Raw genomic sequence first — 22,165 nt, 5'->3', positions numbered from 1 at the left:
TACTTTGTTGCGGTCTGGGCCGCCAGTAAGTCTCGTCATGGAAGTTTTCGACGGCTTAGGCCGCCAGTAACGTTACCGGCGCCTTATTTACTGGCGTATCGTGGCCGCCAGTAGGCCGCCACTAATTAGACTGTTTCTGGCGGTTTTTCCCTGTTACTGGCGGTTTTTGGCCGCCAATAATTGGCGTTTTTCTTGTAGTGAATACAGATGGAGCGAATACGGGTTGGATTCGACTTAATACGGATGGAGCAGCTAAAGTACTACAGCAGGGTGTGGAGGTTTGTCGCGGAATGAGAATGGAGAGTGGATTTGTGGTTTTTTAAAATGGTCGGGAGTGTTGCTTAAAAAAAAATGGTTGGGAGTGTGTAGCGTGTATAGGTGGCGAAATTATGACGTGTTTTCGAAGGGTTAATTGGCTTGGGAGCGTGGCTTCAACAAAGTAGAGCTTCATGTGGATTGAGAGTAGTTGTCTCCAACATTACTTCCGGTAAATGGGGTGCCGAGATTTATTGATTAACATAAGAAAGTTGCTAGCTAGAGTTGGATTGGGAGGTTCACCGTTCACATATGTTATTTACAAAGGGAATCAAATTTTTGTGGAGATGCATTAGCAAATTTGGCTTGCAATGGTGCTACTACTTTGATTATTTATGAACGATGTCCCATCTAGATCAGTTCTTTTTTTTTTGTCAAGTATTCTAATGATTAAAATTCACGCATTTAAATGTAAAAAAATATGAAATTCGGGGTTAGAACCCGGACAACTCCAAAAATATCCTTGGTAGCTACAATGTGGAGAAATGTGAAATCTAAGGTTATAATTACTGATCAAAGTACTCAAGGTTAAAATTTTCCGGTCAATGAAATCTAATCTTGTGCATGTGTAAGGACAAAAAAATAGGGTTTTTATCCAGAAAAACAAAGAAAAAGAGAAGGGTAAAAGTGTAAAAATAAAATAGTACTCAAGTTTAAACTTAATAAGGAGCAAGTTTTTACTCTCTCTCTCTCTAAACAGAACGCATCACCACCGCTATTCTTTTGTCTCTTTCCTCTCTCCCTTCCATTTCTCCCATCACCGCATACCTATATTCCCAAGGCCGTAAATTTGCTATCCTACATCATATGACCGCGTAACCACCACCACTAACCTCCTCTCTTCCTCCTCTACAAAACCGAGTTTTTCATTTTTCCGATCTACCAATTTTATTTTCGCGACCGCGTAACCACCTACGCCGTGACGGAGATTTTTTCATGTTCATTTCACCTATTTCTTTACTTATAGTGAGTTCTACTCTGTTTTCTTGATTTCAGAATTTCATTATTCACAATTTTATTTTTACAAAACCCTAACCCTCATTATCACTATGATCCTAGTTCTTGTTTTCTTTTTGGTTTATTTAAAGATTTCATTCATTAAACAAAGGAATTTTTCATGTGTTGCTAATTTTAGGTACTGTAGAGTTTGTTTTATGGGAGATCTCATTTCTTTGGTGGTTGGTGGATTTCATCAAGATGGGGAAAGGGACTTCAACTCTACATTTGGTTTCTTTTTCAGAAGTAAGTTTAGATTAACTTGATTTAGATTAACTTGATTTAGATTAACTTGATTTAGATTAAGGTTATAATGATTTTAGATGTGAAATGAAGAGGAAAGGTTCTGTTTTAAAGATATTATGAAGTTACTATCATTTGAAATTGTTGGACTGATATAACAATGATTGAACTTGTACAGTATTTCTTATGATTCTTTGATGATAATGTTTAAGTTAGTTGTCAATGTCATAATGCCTAAATGTTATGTCTTTTTTATTTTTTTTTGGTTTTTCACCACCAGTTAAATCTGGTTCGGGGGGTCAGTTATGACATGAAGTGGTTCCGGCCCCTCCGCGACATATCATAACTGAGGAGTTCTAACTTATGCGTATTCAATGTTTTTTAGGTGTGATCAAGGACAATGGATGTTTGTTCGTGAGGAGCTACCGGTTGCAATAACGTCGGGCTGCTAAAACATTATGAGGTAAATTATTCTTGAAATACTTATTCATAATCAAAGTATTAAAAAAATTGAAGTGAAGAGAATAGTTTTGTATTACCTACAATTATAGTTTTAACAAATTTTTGCATATCTGTCCTGATTTTTTCATTTTTTTTGGAAGTAACATTAAAATAGTCCAACAAAAGTATGATTACCTTTTTTACTCTATCCGATCCAAACAATTTTTTAGATATAGAGACTTTAGTTAAAAGATTTAACGGTTCTACAATTCTAGTATTCATTAAACTTTCCTGCTAAATTTCCGAACACATTGTTATAGACTTTTTGTTATTATGTGATTTATAAATAAAGTATGATGCATTTTTTTCATAAACATTTGAGATATAGAAAGAGTTTTAAATATTTAAGTTCCTATAAAATCTAGTTTGTGATTTTTAGACATTATTTTTCAAATACTACCTATAACAAAATTAAAATTTCATTTTTCATATACTACATGAAACTAGCATACAAATTGGACCTTGGAGATTTCAAAATTTGCAAATTGTGTCTAAATTTTACAAAATCGTTCCTTGTTTTTTACTCTATCCAAAATATTTTTTAGAGATGTAAAGACTTTAGTTAAAAGGTTCAACTGTTCTACAATTTTTGTTTTCATTAAACTTTCCCGCTAAATTCCCAAACTCACTCTTGGACAAATTTTTGTTATTATGTTATTTATAAATAAAGAATTTTTTGACATGCATGATCTTGTGTTATGGCCATTTGTATCTAGTTTAAGATTTTTAGATATTATTTTTCAAATACTACCTAAAACTAATTTTTCTTTTTGACAAACACCAAAAACTAAATTAAATGGTCATTTTTCATATACTACTTGGTTTTTGCATACAAATTGGATTTTGGAGTTTTCAAAATTTCCTTATTTTTATATTTTGAAAAGGTTTACTCATAGTTTTGAAAATTACATAAAAATTGCCCTCCAAAATCTGAGCATCATTACATTTTTTACTCTATCCAAAATACTTTTTAGAGACAGAAAAACTTTAGTTAAAAGGTTCAACTATTCTTCAATTTTAGTTTTCATTAAACTTTCCCGCTAAATTACCAAATTCACGGCCGGTCCTTATTGTTTTATATTTTGAAAAAGTTTACTCATAGTTTTGAAAATTACATAAAAATTGCCCTCCAAAATCTGAGCATCATTACATTTTTTACTCTATCCAAAATACTTTTTAGAGACACAAAAACTTTAGTTAAAAGGTTCAACTGTTCTACAATTTTTGTTGTCATTAAACTTTCCCGCTAAATTCTCAAACTCACTCTTTTACAAATTTTTGTTATTATGTGATTTATAATTAAAGAATTTTTTTAACTTTCCCGCTAAGTTGGAACTTGGCGTTTTCAAAATTTGCACATCGTGTCTAAAGTTTTTCAAATCGGTCCTTATTTTTTATATTTTGAAAAAGTTTACTCATAGTTTTGAAAATTACATAAAAGTAGCCCTCCAAAATCAAAGCATCATTACTTTTATAACACTATCCAAAATATTTTTACATATAGAGACTTTTGTTAAAAGTTTCAACTGTTCTACAATTTTAGTTTAAATTAAGCTTTCCCATAAAATTTCCAACCACACTTTTGTAGAAAATTTTGTTATTATGTGATTTATAAACAAAGAATCTAGTTTAAGATTTTTTGAAATTATTTTTCAAATGCTACCCAAGACTAATTTTTTTTTTTTGACAAACTCCTAAAATTAGACCTGGGAGTTTTTAAAATTTGCAAATTGTGTCTAAATTTCTCCAAAATTATATAAAAATAGCCCTCCAAAATCTGAGCATCATTACTTTTTTTACTCTATCCAAAATACTTTTTAGAGACACAAAAACTTTAGTTAAATGGTTCAACTGTTCTACAATTTTTGTTGTCATTAAACTTTCCTGCTAAATTCTCAAATTCACTCTTGTAAATTTTTTTGTTATTATGTGATTTATAATTAAAGACTTTTTTTGACATGTATTATATGCATTCATATCTAGTTTATGATTTTTCGACATCATTTTTCAAATACTACCTAAAACTAAATTAAAAGGTCTTTTTTCATATACTACTTGAAACTTGCATACAAGTTGGACTTTGGCGTTTTCAAAATTTGCACATCGTGCCTAATTTTTTTTATATTTTGAAAAAGTTTACTCTTATTTTGAAAATTCATAAAAATAGCCCGCCAAAATCAAAGCATCATTACATTTTTTTTACGCTATCAAAAATATTTTTAACATATAGAGACTTTAATCAAAAGTTTCAACTGTTCTACAATTTTAGTTTACATTAATCTTTCCCGTAAAATTTCCATCCACAATCTTGTAGAAATTTTTGTTATTATGTGATTTTTTAATCAAGATTCTTTTTCACATGCATGATCTTGTGTTATGGGCATTCGTATTTAGTTTAAGATTTTTCGATATTATTTTTCAAATACTACCTCAAACAAAATTAAAAGGTCATTTTTCATATACTACTTGATTTTTGCATACATATTAAACCTTGGAGTTTTCAAAATTTGCAAATTGTGTCAATTTCTCCAAATCATTCCTTATTTTTATATTTTAAAAATGGTTACTCATATTTCGAAAACTACATAAAAATAGCCTACCAAAATCAGAGCATCTTTACTTTTTTTCAAAGTATTTTTTAATGATGTAAAGACTTTAGTTAAAAGGTTCAATTGTTCTATAATTTTAGTTTTTTTTAAACTTTCCCGCTCAATTCCCAAACTCACTCTTGTACATATTTTTGTTATCATGTGATGTGATTTATAAATAAAGACTTTTTTTGACATGCATTATATCCACTCATACCTAGTTTATGATTTTTCAACATTATTTTTTAAATAATACCTAAAACTAATTTAAAACTTCATTTTTCTTATACTACTTGAAACTTGCATACAAGTTGGACCTTGGCGTTTTCAAAATTTGCACATCGTGTCTAAAGTTTTTCAAATCGATCCTTATTTTTTTTTATTTTGAAAAAGTTTACTCATAGTTTTGAAAATTACATAAAAATAGCCCTCGAAAATCAAAGCATCATTACTTTTTTAACGCTATCCAAAATATTTTTAACATATAGAGACTTTAGTTAAAAGTTTCAACTGTTCTACAATTTTAGTTTAAATTAAGCTTTCCTATAAAATTTCAAACCACACTTTTGTAGAAATATTTGTTATTATGTGATTTTTATACAAAGAATTTTTTTGACATGCATGATCTAGTTAAAGAATTTTCGTAATTATTTTTCAAATACTACCTAAGACTAAATTTATTTTTGACAAACTCCTAAAAAAATTGGACCTTCGAGTTTTCAAAATTTGCAAATTGTGTCCAAATTTCTCCAAATCAGTCTTTATTTTTATATTTTGAAAAAGGTTACTCATATTTTGAAAATTACATAAAAATAGGCCTCCAAAATCGGAGCATCATTACTTTTTTGACTCTCCAAAATACTTTTTAGAGACTTAAACTTTGGTTAAAAGGTTCAACTGTTCTACAATTTTTGTTGTCATTAAACTTTCCAGCTAAATTCTCAAACTCACTCTTGTACAAGTTTTTGTTATTATGTGATTATGTGATTTATAATTAAAGACATTTTTTGACATGCATTATATGCGGTCATATCTTAGTTTATGATTTTTCGACATCATTTTTCAAATACTACCTAAAACTAAATTAAAAGGTCTTTTTTCATATACTACTTGAAACTTGCATACAAGTTGGACCTTGGCGTTTTCAAAATTTGCACATCGTGTCTAAAGTTTTTCAAATCGGTCCGTATTTTTTTTTTATTTTGAAAAAGTTTACTCATAGTTTTGAAAATTACATAAAAATAACCCTCCAAAATCAAAGCATCATTACTTTTTTAACGCTATCCAAAATATTTTTAACATATTGAGACTTTAGTTAAAAGTTCCAACTGTTATACAATTTTAGTTTACATTAAACTTTCCCATAAAATTTCAAACCACACTTTTGTAGAAATTTTTGTTATTATGTGATTTTTAAACAAAGAATTTTTTTGACATGCATGATCTAGTTTAAAATTTTTTGAAATTATTTTTCATATACTATCAAAGACTAAATTTATTTTTGACAAACTCCTAAAAAAGTTGGAACTTGGAGTTTTCAAAATTTGCAAATTGTGTCCAAATTTCTCCAAATTGATCCTTATTTTTATATTTTGAAAAAGGTTACTCATATTTTGGAAATTACATAAAAATAGGCCTCCAAAATCTGAGCTTCATTACTTTTTTGACTCTATCCAAAATACTTTTTAGAGACACAAAAACTTTAGTTAAAAGGTTCAACTGTTCTACAATTTTTGTTGTCATTATTCTTTCCTGCTAAATTCTCAAACTCACTCTTATACAAATTTTTGTTATTATGTGATTTATAATTAAAGACTTTTTTTTTACATGCATTATATGCATTCAGATCCAGTTTATGATTTTTCGGCATCATTTTACAAATACTACCTAAAACTAAATTAAAAGGTCATTTTTCATATACCACCTCACTCTTGTACAAATTTTTGTTATTATGTGATTTATAATTAAAGTCTTTTTTTGACATGCATTATATGCGGTCATATCTAGTTTATGATTTTTCGACATCATTTTTCAAATACTACCTAAAACTAAATTAAAAGGTCTTTTTTCATATACTGCTTGAAACTTGCATACATGTTGGACCTTGGCCTTTTCAAAATTTGCACATCGTGCCTAAATTTTTTTATATCGGTCCATATTTTCTTTATATTTTGTAAAAGTTTACTCTTATTTTGAAAATTACATAAAAATAGCCCGCCAAAATCAAAGCATCATTACATTTTTTTTACGCTATCTAAAATATTTTTAACATATAGACTTTAGTTAAAAGTTTCGTTACAATTTTAGTTTACATTAAGCTTTCCCGTAAAATTTCCAACCACAATCTTGTAGAAATTTTTGTTATTGTGATTTATAAACCAAGAATCTTTTTGACATGCATGATCTTGTGTTATGGGCATTCGTATTTAGTTTAAGATTTTTCGATATTATTTTTCAAATAGTACCTCAAACTAAAATTAAAAGGTCATTTTTCATATACTACTTATTTTTGCATACATATTAAACCTTGGGAGTTTTCAAAATTTGCAAATTGTGTCTAAATTTCTTCAAATCATTCCTTATTTTTATATTTTAAAAATGGTTACTCATATTTTGGAAACTACATAAAAATAGTGATGTAAAGACTTTAGTTAAAAGGTTCAATTGTTCTATAATTATAGTTTTTGGTAAACTTTCCTACCCAATTCCCAAACTCACTCTTGTACAAATTTTTGTTATCATGTGATGTGATTTATAAATAAAAACTTTTTTGACATGCATTATATGCACTCATATCTAGCTTATGATTTTTCAACATTATTTTTTAAAGAACAATGCTACTTGGTACGACAAACGTGACATACGAAATATAAGAATATAAGAATGCTTATATGGGATTGTTTTACTGGTTGAATTCACTAAACTTCCGTATTTGGTGGAAATCATGCTAGTCTTGGGTTAAAAATTGATGGCTTAGATTCATTCATGTTTTTCGTTTCGTTCACACCAGCATTAATCTTTTTTAAATACTACCTAAAAGTCTAAAACTAAATTTAAAGTTCATTTTTCATATACTACTTGAAACTTGCATACAAGTTGGACCTTGGTGTTTTCAAAATTTGCACATCGAGTCTAAAGTTTTTCAAATCGGTCCTTATTTTTTTATATTTTGATAAAGTTTACTCATAGTTTTTAAAATTGCATAAAAATAGCCCTCCAAAATCAAAGCATCATTAATTTTTTAACGCAATCCAAAATATTTTTAACATATAGAGACTTTAGTTAAAAGTTTCAACCGTTCTACAATTTTAGTTTACGTTAAGCTTTCCCAATTTTTGTTATTAATTTATTTTGAAATATTAAAAGTTGTGTGTTTGTAACTTATGTGAATATTAACCGGCCAAAAGGAAGGTGACTATCTTACAGAATTACAAGTACACATGCGGTGATAAACGCGTGATAATTATTAAGTTTTACGTGTGAATAATAAATTGGCCAAAAGAAAAATTTATTTTTTTGACAAAATTTAAAATATTTATTAGGATTAAAAGCATATTTAACCCAACGTATTAGAGAATGAGTTTTATGCATTACTCATAAAAAACTAAAGAAAGTAAATTAATTTCTAATATGCCTCACACGCAGCGCTCTCTCAGGGAACCAAGAGACTCAGGCCTTTGTCAGAGTTTTGTGTCTCCTACTACTACATATTATCAGAGTAATACTGCATTTCCAATTTTACTTTTCTGTATTTCTATTGAAAAGGACTTTTCTCGTATTCTAAGTAGCGAGTGTTGTAAAAAACTATTATTGATAATATATATATGGATGACATTAACTTAACACAAACAAGAATGTAAAAGAAATTTTGATATGGATAGCATTACTTCATCTCTCTTGAGTTCAACTATGCACGTCGTGATTTCATCTATTTAAATAAAAATAATGATATGGGATTAAACATAAATGATATTTATTGTTTATTAATAAAAGGTAACACAATAAAACTTACCTAGGGCTAGGAGGCGAAGGGAACATAAACTCCATTTTTATCTGCAAAATTTAAAGAAAAATATATAAAATAAAACAAGGAATAGTCATACCTAAAATCCAAATATTACGATCGGTAAACAAACATCACTTAATGCATGTTTCATTAACATATAGAGGAACAAATAGTTAAAAAGTTTGATATAATAGTATTCTTTATTGATTGATTACTCATCCATGAAAAATTAGAATGTCAAGTTAATAACTAGAATGAGCATTCTACCTGTAGCATAAATTAGATAATGAAAATATTTAAGTCACATATTAAGGAATTACATATAATAACCAAACTTTACCAATATCAATTTGTTGCCAAACTTTACACCTCTTAACCGAACTCTAAATTAAAATGTAAAACAAAAGGCCAAGACCAATTGTTTTTTACTAAAATCAAAATAATTGACCAACATAATAATACCCTTTTGTACAAATGGGTATAAAATTTCCATTATCAGAAAACTAAACCATGACAGAAAAATAAAATTCTAACCTTTTCCAGGAATAAAAACAAGACCAGTTCCTTGGCTGAAATTCACACCAGGGTTGTACCTCTGAAGCAACTCAGCATCAATATTAGTATCCTTTGCAATAGACTCCAAAGTGTCCTTAGTGTTGGTGGTATTCTAGAGGTGTGGTATATATTATAAACTATATTGTTGCATAATTTAGAGTAGGATAGTATTTTTGAGGCTGAATATTCATGTATTTTTTCTTATATCAAATGCATCTCATACACATGAATATATATAGCATTAGTAGTGATGATTACAACTATCAAAGAGTCACCACTACTAGGTGCTTAATCAATGATTAAACACTCCACTAAGCACTAAGTGCTTCCACTATTGACATTGACAACTCTTCACTTACACTAAATAATTTCCACTACTTTATCATATTCCACTAACATAAAATCAGCACATTAACTAACACTTAGGACTAAGAGGGTATGTGATGAACAAACCATAATCCTTAGAAACCTCTCTTTTCCCACATGAACAGTTAACAGTAACATTAAGTGTTCCATCAACCGGAATATTATCTGGACTATAATCGTTGTCTTTTTCGATGCTCTCCTTAGTGGTCAAATTGCTAAAAGTGAATTCTGCAATTGAAGCATAGGTATCTCCTGGGTAAATCTCATATAGAAAAGTGTGACCAAGAAACTCGTCATTGATGCAATCACAAGAAAAGGGAACATTCACACTCTTGAATCTACTAGGAGAATATCTGGACTTTGTAATGTGTCAGTGTTGTAGCTGAAAATATCTTCAGGTTTTGAAACAACCTTGGATTTCATGATGGATGAAATATATGTTAAGTTTGAACCTTTTTGTATATTGTAGGAAGCTAAAGCTAAGTCACAAGTTTTGGTACATTTTGATTCTGCAATGAAGGATTTAGAGGCTAGTAACAAGAATAAGAGTGATAATCTGAATTTGATTGATTTCATTGTGTAATAGGAACACATAGAATAAGAATTTGGGTGTGTTGAATATGCAAATGGGTGTTAGGAATATTAATACATGGACATTCATCACATCCACGTTGCCTTTGACCTTTGAAAAACTATAAATAAATAATTGAATGTAACAAATTTACAAAATTATTCCCATTAATCAAATGTCACATAAATGCAAAGTCTAATTTATTGACTAGAAAGTCTTCTCGTTCAATCTGATATACTGTTGGCTCTGCTAGTACAGAATAGTATTAAGTTTCACAGTAGAGTTTTAATTTTAGTCAGACTCAATGCTGCACTATTGTACTTCCACCATCAATAGTAGAATTTAGTTTCATAAGAGAAACCACAACATCTCCCATTCTTGGACGTCGTTTCGGGTCTCGGTTTATGCAAGTCTTGGCAAGCTGTGCCATCTGCCGGTGAAAAAACATATAAAGCTTGTTGATTAAGAAATGATAAACACCAAGAAAATGTTGTATGATTCATAGATACCTTGTTAATGGAATCAATTGAATAGTTATCTCCCAGCCTTGGATCAACTAGTTTTCTTAGACCTTCTTCTATAGGATCTCCCTCTTGATCAATAACTTCATCAAACTGGCATACATACCAGGAGAAGTTAAAAAAAAACACAATATATGAACATATATATATAAGTACTAATTAATGATCAATTACCAAAGCTACAAGGCTCTTGTATTCATCAATAGATTCATTGGTCTTAATCTCAAGGCTCTTGAACTCAGTAGTAGGTTTATCAATTTTGACCACAGCTGCTTTAGCAGAAATTAGTTCGTATAGAACAACTCCAAAAGCATATACATCTATCTTGCGAGAAATATGTCCGTATGCATTTCTGCACAAAAGCGAATGATTGAATTAAACTAAGGAAGAGGATTAGTTTTTACTATTTCATCTAATGATTCATGACTGGTTGATTACTACTAAGCATTTGGATTTATCATGGTAATACTGAGAAAGTAACCAAGGCTTTTTTATTTCAAAAATCCAAATTCTATTAGCCTAAGATAGCTATATTAATGTAATGAAGAGTAGTGGAGGAAAGGAGGTATCAAATTCTGTTACAATAGAAGTGCCAGCTCAAGGAGTGAGATGCAGTGTCAGGGCGCGCGAACCAAACGTTAGGCTCAAGGATCTCTAGTATAAATAACAAGTCATGTCATTAGAAAGGGTGTGGAATAATTGGAATCAGTCTCTTTCTGTTATACCGAACCTTCTTCCACCTTTGCTGTATTTTAATTCCTTTATCATTGTGCTACATTCCTTCCTTTAGAAGTGAATCTGTCAGTTGAATAATATACCCCTATTTCCCTGCGTTTGTTAATTTGAGCATTACAATTAACCACATAAAAAGAAGAGCAGAGTTCATCATACTCAGGCGGCATGTAACCAAATGTGCCAGCGACATGATCAGTGTTATCAGTTGAACTTGCAACATCAGTCAGTTTGGTCATTCCAAAATCAGCAATCTGTAATAATAGGAATAATATATGATCTCACTCTCACAACAATTATCTCAAGAAGAAAAATAGTAAAAACTAAGAAGCTTTCAAAAAATATTGAGACATAGTACTGTACCTTCCCATTGAAGTTTCCATTTAATAAAATATTATCTGATTTTATGTCACGATGGATATATACAGGCACGGAATGATCATGAATATACTCGAGGCCTCTCGCTACATCCAGAGCAATTTGTAATCTGGTGGACCATGTCATAGGTTCTTTCTCTGCAAATAGTATTCATATTCACATTAATGAAAAATCAATGAAAATAGATATGATCTTTATCATGTGTTTATATATGACCTGAATTATGTAGATGTTGGCTTAAGTTTCCATTGTCCATGTATTCATACACAAGGAATAGAGATCCCTCAATACAATATCCAATCAAGCCTACCTATATTTGTATAACAGAATTTAGTATTAACAATAATTTAATACAATCCTACGAGCACTTGTGATAATATGTTTGAAAACTTACCAGATTGCGGTGATGAACGCTTGTTAAGACTTTCATTTCTGCAAGAAATTCTCTTGTAGCTAGCATCGTCATCTTTTTTATTGCAGTTTTCTATGCAATCGAAGACAACTTACATAATTAATAAGATATATACATGACATGGAGGTTATCATCTTTCTATTTAAACTTTTCTTTCTACTTTTCAATGCAAAGTAACAATGCTATGATTATAACAAACCTTTCCTTTCAGCTCACCATAGTAGACCTCTCCAAAACCACCTTGACCAATTTTGTTAGCCAAACTGAAGTTATTTGTAGCATTGGCCAAATCTTCGTACGAAAACTCAGGTGATTTGTCCACCACAATAAATTTGGATCCAGTATCAGCATTGGAATCTTTATCAGCTGTCACAGGAATAAAATAAGCAAGTTCAACTCATGAATATTAGATCACTTCATTCAGTATATTCTTTAGTTTAAGGTAATAAGGAAATCCAGTTAAAAAAAAATTACATGTGCCATCTTTAGTTGAAGGTGCCGTTGAATCTTCTGGTGTCAATTTAGACTTCTCTATATTCTTCTTAACATATATACAAATTGATAATAACAGAAGCATGCATATTCCTCCAATAGATATTGCAGCAGTAACTAAACTTCTAGCTAAATGACCTGCTTATTTAGATACAAATTATCTGTTTATGAACATGCCAAAAATAAATAGTCATCATAAATAGCCAATTCTTTGATATGCTTGAAGGCCAAACCTGCTTTTCTGCAAGAGGGAAAAGGAAATAGAAATAATGGTATGCAACCAAACATAAATGAATATTCATTGTTAATTGAAGGGTAACACAATAAAACTTACATAGGGCTAGGCGGAAAGGGAACATAAACTCCATTTTTATCTGCAAAATTTTAAAAAATAATATAAAAGAACTTCTACTAAAACATAACAAAATTTAAAAGGAATCGAAATTCAAAAGTAACCAATTTTATGAAGACCAACTATACTATAATCAAACTTTACCACATATAAGTTTGCCTTTTTTTTTTATAAGGTCCATAATATAAATAACCAAACCATACCAAAATCAACCAAGTGGTTGACCTCAAATAGGCTATAATATTAACCAAATGTTTGGGAGAATTCGAGTTTGAATCCTCACTAAAGACTTCACACTTCCCAACCACACTCATACGAAAGGGAAGATTATAAGAGCATTTTTTTTTCACTAACATCAAAATATTTGATCAAATATTTGAATAATACCATTTTGTACAAACAGAAAGCCAACAGCAGAACAGGCACAAAATTTCCAATATCAGTAAACCAAACCATGACAGAAAAATAAAAATCTAACCTTTCCCTGGAATAAAAACAATACCATGCCCTTGGCTGAAATTCACACCAGGGTTGTACCTCTGCAACAAATCAGCCTCAATCTCGGTATCCTTTGCAATAGACTCTAAACTATCCTCACTTCTAAGTGGATATGTGATGAACAATCCATAATCCTCAGAAACCTTTCTGTTCCCACAGAAACAGTTAACAGTAACATTAACCTTCACAAATTTAGGAATAGAGTTTTTTGCATAAACATTTTCTCTCTCCATCCACTCCTCATTAGTCAAATTGCTAAAAGTCAACTCAGCAATTGAAGCATAGGTATCTTTTTGCTGATACTGGTAGAGAAATGTGTGACCAAGAAACTTATCATTGATGCAATCACAAGGGAAGGGAATTTTCGTTCTTGATTCGATCAAGTAAACATCTTTATTTGGTATTGTGTCAGGGTTGTAGCTCACAATATCTTCAGGTTTTGAAACCAGGTTGGATTTCATGATGTCCAAAATATATGTCAAGTTTGTACCTTCCAACATATAATAGGAAGCTAAAGCGAAGTCACAAGTTTTGCTACATTTTGATTCTGTACTCTGTAGTAAAGCATTTAGAGGCCAGTATCAAGAATAGAAATGACAATCTAAATTTGATTGGTTTCATTGTATAGAGAGTAATAGTAACACAATACAAATATTGGTTTGTTGAAGATGGAGATGGTGCTAAGAAGAACACAACTAAAAGACTCTAAAAACAACAAATACAGAAGATTTAGAAAAGAAGAAAGAAAGATTACCTTAAATTCATATTTTATAAATTTATAAATTTATATTTGGAAGGAAAAAACTGTCCTCGTTCCGTTGTCATGCCTACTCTTCCGTTAAACTCAACACGTTACTTTTTAAAATGTATGGAAAGATTACCTTAAAATTAAATTCATATTCGTCAGCTTGGAAAGAGTCCATCATATCGTTGACTTTGAATAGAGTGTTATTAATAAGATTAAGAGGGAAGAGGTGTTAATTGAAAAATATTTGTATGAAGGTGATATTCTCTAGTTTATCACGTATATGAGGTCACAGATAGATATTTGCTTTCACTAGTTAAATTTATCACGTATATGAGAACAAGTTGTTAAACATGAATAAAAAAATTAATTCAAAAAATGTAAAGAGTAGTAGAGGAATTGGTATTATATTTTTTCCATACACAAATTAGATATTAAGCCAACCAATCGTTAGTTAGTTCAGTGGTGATTGATGCTGAACTTGGAGGACCACAGTTCGATCCCTGCAACTGCGATCGGGAGGGGCTGGGACCACTTAATGTCAAAACTGACCCCCCGAACTAGATTAAGCTGGTGGTAAAAATTAAAAAAAAAAAAAATTAGATATTAAACCTGTCGTCACTTATTTAAGAGTCCAAATTCTTTCTAGTCTTTGTACCAACAAAAGTTAATTAGTCCTTCGATCGATCGATCAACACAAGCACTTAAATTATAAGAGTTGGAGGCAAAAGAGAGAACAGGTTTTAGAGATTATCAAGGATGATGAAAGTGGAAGGAAGGTAACTAGTAGTGAGTGAACTTTATTTTGGTTTCCTAACAAAATTAAGACACATCTTTTTGATTACACCTAAATTTTTTTTTTTGAATAATTTGTATCTTTTTTGACTAAAAAATTTGTATCTTTAAATAAATACATGATGTGTACTTTTTTTAAGTGAGTCTAAAAAATGTGCATGTCTAAGTTTTTGCATATACACAAGATCTCTTTTTAGAGGTAAATTATTATTCAACTCAATTTTTGTGCGAATGTAAATATAATATACAGTATGTATATAGTAAATTGACATGCACACGTTTTAGCTGTTATTATGTTCAGAACAGGCATTTTTATCATAAAAAAAAAGATCGGAACATGCATGTCATTAATTTAATTCATTCATCCATGTACTGAAAATGTCAATAATGTTCTTACTTCTTAGTATCAATGTGTCACACTATAAGAATAAAAGTACTCCCTCCGGCCTTATTTATAAACAAAAGTCAACAAATTTTTTTGGACTTAAATATAAGCAAAAGTCATCAAAACCAGCTTTATTTAATGCTATTTTTCCAAAATTACCCTCATTAATTGATCTATTTTTTAAGATGATTTAGAGTACCAATGCAAAATTAAAATATTACATAAGGTCATTTTAGTAATTGTAATAGAACTTTTACATAAAATCAAGACAAAAAGACAACATCTTAATAAGTGTACAAATTAGAATATTTCTTTATAAAAGAGGTGAGAGTAGGGGTGAGCATAAACCCGAGACCCGACTCGAAACCGATATAACCGACAACACATTGAAACATTCGGTCGGATGCGGGTCGGGTCTCAGGTCAACAAATTGCGAAAAACCGGGCATGAACGGTTGCATACGGGCGGGTGCGGGTCTCTAAAATTCTATCTCTCCATAACCGAAACCGACCGAACAACCATTAGATGCAAATTAATATTTTTCCTTCTCTCCCTCTCAATTTCACATACTTAACTATTCTCTTTGTTATTTTTATCCATCTTTGATATAAGATAAAAATGTTATATTTTACAAAACTTATAATTAATAATATGGTGATGAAGAAGGTGAGAAAAATATTCTAATATATATATATATATATATATATATATATATATATATATATATATATATATATATATATATATATATATATATATATATATATATTCTAGATCTATTTTAATTTCTACGTTTCTTTTACTTAATATTTTATTGTCTTTAGATCTACATATTGAAAGAAAGTAACCGCATCTAACCCTTTTTGTTTTTTAATTTACTTCGTCTATCTTTTGTTACATTGTGTACGAGGTATTAAACTATTCGAAAAATAGGAATTTTTGGAGAATGAGGGAGTTTTAGATGTAAACAAAGTTTTGATCTAACCCGTAATAACCGATCCGTTCAACCCGCCACCCGTATGACCCGAACCCGAACAAACCGAAGATATAGACGGTCGGAATTGGGTCCAAATTAAATGGTTGCGGTTTTTATCAATTTAGTGATTTTCGGCCCGAACCCGACCGAAACCGACCGATGCTCAGGCCTAGGTGAGAGGGAGTACCAATTTGTCAAAACAAAGTACCAAGTGTATAAAAAGGTCTTTGCTAAAGACTAAATAGTAGTACTTTGTACCAATATATGATGTTTACTTTTTTAGGGTGTTTAAAAAATGTGTCACCGTGATAATTGACGTTGAACTTGATAAGATAATTGACGCAGAACTTGTTAGGAAGGACCACGATTCAATCCCTCACAATTGCTTGTTAGAAGGACCACGATTCAATCTCTCACAGCTTCGATCGAAAAGGAATTGAAACCTTGATAAGAGAACTAACCTCTGAATTATATTAGATAGTTCAATATTAGCCAGTGGTGAAAAAAGTGTCGAAATTTTACATAAGACACAAGAATTGCTCTATTTTTATAGGTAAATTATATTACAACTCTCTCAATTTTTGTGTGAATGTAAACATAATAAATAAATTGATATGCACACGTTTTAGCTGCTATGATCAGAACATGCATGTCATTAATTCATTCATTCATGTACTGAAAATGTCAATGAATGTTCTTAGTATCAATATGTGTCACACTATATGAATAAAAGTACCAATTTGTCAAAACAAAGAATAAAAGTACCAAGTTTATAAAAAGGTCTTTGTTAAAGACTAAATAGTAGTACTTTGTAGTTTGTACTAACTAGAAAGTGCTCAAAGAAACACATGTTTGAGTTTGCATGGTGAAATATAGGAAATATCGTTTTTGGTCCTTGTTTATTTTTAATCTCCTTAATTTTTAAGTTTAGTTTTAAAATTAATATTCATTCAATTTCTTTTTTTTTTTACAATAGCCTTCTAAGAGAAGGAGACCGGGTGCAGTTTGACCGAATAATCGGTTTATGAAGAAAACTTACCGAATAATCGGTTTATGAAGAAAACTTATTAAACATGTGAGTTCAATGCTTACCATTCATTCTAATTTGGAATGAGAATAAATATAGATTGCATTTGCATTATCCCTTGATTTTTAGATTTATTTAATCTGGTTGTGAGAAGTTTGAATAGTATATTAAAAATCATAAGTTTGGCAGAAATCGGGTTCGTAAAAAAAATCAAAAAGTTACTAGAAATGAGACATTAAGAAAAACACTTACTAGCAGTCTAGTATGAGACATTGACTCAAAACTAAGAGGCCAAATATATTACAGCAGTAGTTAAACAAACTAGCTTTTACATAAGCATAAGCCAAAAGAACCCACATTTAAATACTACTTCTAGTTCTACAAATATCCACACCTCACTATGTACTGAAATCTAACAAAATCAATGCATCCATATTCTCCATAGTGTAAGTGTGTAACCAAAAAATATTCTCCATATCATATTAGCAAAATATTTTACATCAAAAAACACCTACCTATTTAATCATAAAGTCTTATATCTATATTCCTAGGTAGGAAAATAAAGGTTAAATATTAGACTCTCTAGTCCTTAGTATAAAAGAAATCTTACTTCTTAAATTTATCGAAAATCTAACGTATTTAGTCACTAGATTTTCGAAGAATCTAAAAAATAAAATTTCTCAGGACCGGAGGAGGACGTAATTAGTTGTAGGCAAAAGAGTGAAGAGTTGTTGAAGATCATGAATAGGAGGATAAAAGTAACCATTTTTAGGATGCTCTGTTTTGTTACTCCCAAATGAAAATAGCTTCTTCTTCTTCTTCGGTGGTGGTGGAGGAATCAACGGTGTATGTATCTGACATTCCCATCTCTTCGGTGTTGAACAACCGTCTTCTTCTTCCATTTCAAAATCACCACCGTTCATCATGTCTTGTTATGGTTCTTCAACAATCAACACAGCACGAGTGAAGTATATATATTAATTAATTTATGTATATAATAATCTATATGGTAGAGCAAAGTGGAGTGTAACTAGTGAGTGATTAAATATATAATTTGAAAATTGAAATGTGAAGATGTGTTTAACTGTTTATTTATGGTTTGTTCTGGAAGAAGCTGGGAAGTGTTTGTGGTTATTGTGGTGACAGATAAGCACAATTTTGGTAATACGTGGCGATAATCTAAAGAGACAGACATATAGGTACTTTTTAGAATTTCGATTCAAAGACAATAACAAGTCATTCACCATCCATCGCTTAAGAAGAAGGATATAGTAAATTCTTGTATAACTATTTTTATTTTTATATACAATTATTCTGTTTAATAATTTATAAATTATTTTAGGAGTATTTTAACAGAAAGTTACTTTGTTTAATACTTATTATAAATACTAAATTTCACAAATTTAACAGTTGAAATAAAAGTTTATTTTGAATAAAGGTCTATTTGATAAAGTCAATAAATTAATTTATAATTATATCCTAAAGTTTTATTTGTAAAAGTCACTTTATAATAAGTTTATAATATATTTTACTAGTTTATAGTTTCTTTTTTAAATCTATTTTAATTAGTAATTTATAGTTTATAGTTATTATTTTTATTCATTTTTATCTTTATTACTATTTTAATTAAAATCCACTTTTATTCTTAAAATTTATTTTAATTTAAAATAATTTGTTTTAAGTCAGTCATAAGAATTTTTTTAAAGTTCGTGTTGAATTAATTAAACTTTAATAAAAATATTCTTAAATAAATGAAGATTAATAAATAATCATTATATCTTTTTCACCACAAGTATTCGATTCACTAGACTGTTTAATCTGGTTTGAAGGTCAGTTTTGGGATCAAGTTGTTCCATTTCTCTCTCAATTACGGTTGCAGAGTATCGAATTTGTCTCCTACTTTAATTCTTTATACTGTGTTAATTATCTTCATCAAACGTCATGGATCATATTCTTGCTATGTTCACTCAAGATATAAAAAAATTTCTCTCAAACTAATATTTTTCTCTATCATACACTTAGAGATGAGAATCAATTTGCAAATTTCTTCTCTAAATTTAGAGCTTCCTCATATGTCGACTACTTGACTCATACTTCTCATCCAAAAGACGTTCATGATCTTAAAAATGACGCAATGAGAACACTCTTTCTTCATCAATAGTTTCTATTTTTGAGTTTATGCAAACAATTTATATAATACAATTATATTTTGTGTTATTTTATAAATTCACATTAGTAAAAATTGTATTTTTATAAGATATTTTATTATAAACTCAAAAATAAGTTAATTGAAACCGTACATTAATATGTTTTTCTTATCTGTTTTAGCTTCCTTAAAAAAAAAATGGGTCATGCTAACTAGTGCCCCCCGGGGCACTAGTTAAGGATACAAAAAAAGTAATTTTTGCATTGGAAACAACACTTTTTATACTTTACAAACATTTACTACACAAGTTTCAATGTAATTTTACTATAATTAGTATCCTTAACTAGTGCCCCGGGGGCACTAGTTAGCATTTTCCAAAAAAAATGCACCCAAAATTTAACTCAACCCTACGATTCAGAATAACCGCGCGCTCACACTCTTCTTCTGGATTCCCTTCCAACCCTATGGTTTTGAAGATCATACCTTTTCTGTTTGGTTTCCTTCTCTTCTCTTTGGTAGCCATCATAAAGCTGGAAAATGTATGTTTATCAATTTGAAAATCATGTAATCTCACTCTAGTTTAAGTCAAGATTTGTTTTGTCCACTCTGATTTGATTCTTAAAGGGTTATCTTATCTGGGTATTTTCCATCTTTGTTTTATGTTTCCTTGTTTAGAGAGTATGAAAGTTTTCCAAGAAAGTTGTAGAATTTGTATATCTTTTTGAGCGAGAGAAAGTAACAGAACATGTTTTTGACTATGTGGTATCACATAGTGACAGAAATGCTTAGTCTTTGATATGCAAAATTTGGTATAGAATAGAGAGATTTTCTAGGCAAAGGGTTTTCCTAGGGAACTGTTACTCTAGTAGTCCTGAGAGGGAAAACCTCATTTTGCTGAGTTCAGTTTTGTTCTTCATGATTAGGGTGGTTTTGTTTATCCATGTATTGAAGCACTGACCGAGACTAAAGTTGGATTCGACGAGCTTAGATTGAAGAGGATGGTGGTCTCGGATAAGAGCCATGTTCTAATTGTTTTTTTCGTGAATTTTAAGTCTTTAGTTCTTGTTAGCTGTGAAGGGTTCACCACCGATGGCCTTGCCGCGATAGCTGCAAAATGCAGGTCACTTAGGGAATGAAGTTGATGATCACAACATGTACAGTGGCTAAGTTTCTTTCCTGAAAGCTGTACTTCACTTGTCCCTCTGAACACTCACTTGGGAAGATCTCCTAACCTCAAGAGTCTAAGGTTAAACTGTTGTTCTGTGCCTTTTGACGTACTTCCAAGGATACTAATGCGCGCGCCTCAACTAGTGGATTTCGGTATTGGCTAATTTTTCCACTATCTCGATTCAGATGATACCTATGAAATGCTTAAGACTTCTATTCTTAAGTCCAAGTTAATAACCAGTTTGTCAGGGTTTTTGGATGTGCCTCCTTTTAGCCTTGCACTTATGTATCCGATTTGCTGGAACATAACATCCTTGAACTTGAGCTCTGAAGCGGGGATTCAGGGTAGAGAGATGATACGAATTATTAGCAAGTGCGATAAACTACGGTGCTTAAGGATAATGAATTGCATTGGAGAAAAAGGACTAGTGTTGTGTCTACGACATGCAAAGATTTGCAAGAACTGAGGGGGGGTTTTCCATCAGCTCCATTTGGCAATCAAGCAGGTGTTACCGAAAAAGGACTCGTAGCGAAATCAAGGGGATGCCATAAGCTTCACACATTACACTACTTCTACCACCTGATGAGAATTGCTGCTCTCATAACAGTGACCAAGAACTGCCCAAATTTTATCCTGTTTAGGCTATGTATTCTCAATGCAACAAAACTGGACCCTGTTACAATGCAGCCACTGGATGAAGGTTTCGGAGAAATCATGCAGTTATGTAAGCGACTGAGGCGGCTATCACTCTCAGGTCAGTTGACCGACCAGGTCTTCCTATACATTGGAAGTATGTGGAGCATCTTGAAATGTCTATTGCATTTGCTGGTGAGAGTGACAAGGAAATGCTCAATGTATTGGACGGATGCAAAAAGCTTCGCAAGCTCAAGATAAGAAACTGTCCTTTTGGGAACACAACACCTCTGACAGACATAGGGAAGTATGAAACAATGCAATCTCTTTGGACGTCGTCATGGAAGGTGACCATGGGAGGAGCATGCAAGACATTGGCTTAGAAGATGCGGAGGTTGAATGTGGAGATCTTCAATGAAAGTGAACAAGCACATATTGTTATACGGAAGATGGGCAGAGAGTGAAAAAGATGTATAATGTATCTGTATCGTACACAGGCCAGAATATGTAAGGATTATTTTCAATGATTTTTCTTGTTATTAAGCAGTTTGTGCTATAGGCTGACTGATTCATGCTACTTTAGTCCTTCCTGATATGTAGTGGTTTGTTCGTTCGTTGCACTTAACTAGTTTTTATACACAATAACGTTAGATTCCACTTCACTTCATTAAAAAAGATTAAATAAGCCCAACATGGAACAGATGTGAAATGACAACCATCCGACAAACCATAAGCGAAACTTACGGATCTCTGTCGACAAACCA

The 22,165-nt window shown here is 30.8% G+C and overlaps 1 long non-coding RNA gene and 3 pseudogenes across 2 annotated transcripts; 2 read left to right on the top strand and 2 right to left on the bottom strand.

Moving 5' to 3' along the window:
• The first annotated feature begins 997 nt into the window (after window positions 1–997).
• LOC123919480 lies at window positions 998–9,461 on the top strand. Of its 2 annotated transcripts, none has more exons than XR_006813218.1 (4): window positions 998–1,281; window positions 1,451–1,557; window positions 1,940–2,017; window positions 9,193–9,461. It is a non-coding gene; the product is annotated as an uncharacterized LOC123919480 (long non-coding RNA). The 2 variants fall into 2 exon arrangements; XR_006813219.1 differs by having other exon boundaries at window positions 8,289–9,461.
• A 97-nt stretch (window positions 9,462–9,558) lies between these two features.
• Window positions 9,559–10,164, bottom strand: LOC123919479 (annotated as a pseudogene).
• Window positions 10,165–10,431: 267 nt separating this feature from the next.
• Window positions 10,432–14,252, bottom strand: LOC123919475 (annotated as a pseudogene).
• A 5,901-nt stretch (window positions 14,253–20,153) lies between these two features.
• LOC123919478 lies at window positions 20,154–22,035 on the top strand (annotated as a pseudogene).
• The last annotated feature ends 130 nt before the right edge of the window (window positions 22,036–22,165 follow it).

The sequence above is a fragment of the Trifolium pratense genome, linkage group LG4 (genome assembly GCF_020283565.1).
Source record: "Trifolium pratense cultivar HEN17-A07 linkage group LG4, ARS_RC_1.1, whole genome shotgun sequence".
In the NCBI taxonomy this organism is placed as follows: domain Eukaryota; kingdom Viridiplantae; phylum Streptophyta; class Magnoliopsida; order Fabales; family Fabaceae; genus Trifolium; species Trifolium pratense.
This window is presented reverse-complemented; position numbering and strand designations above follow the sequence as displayed.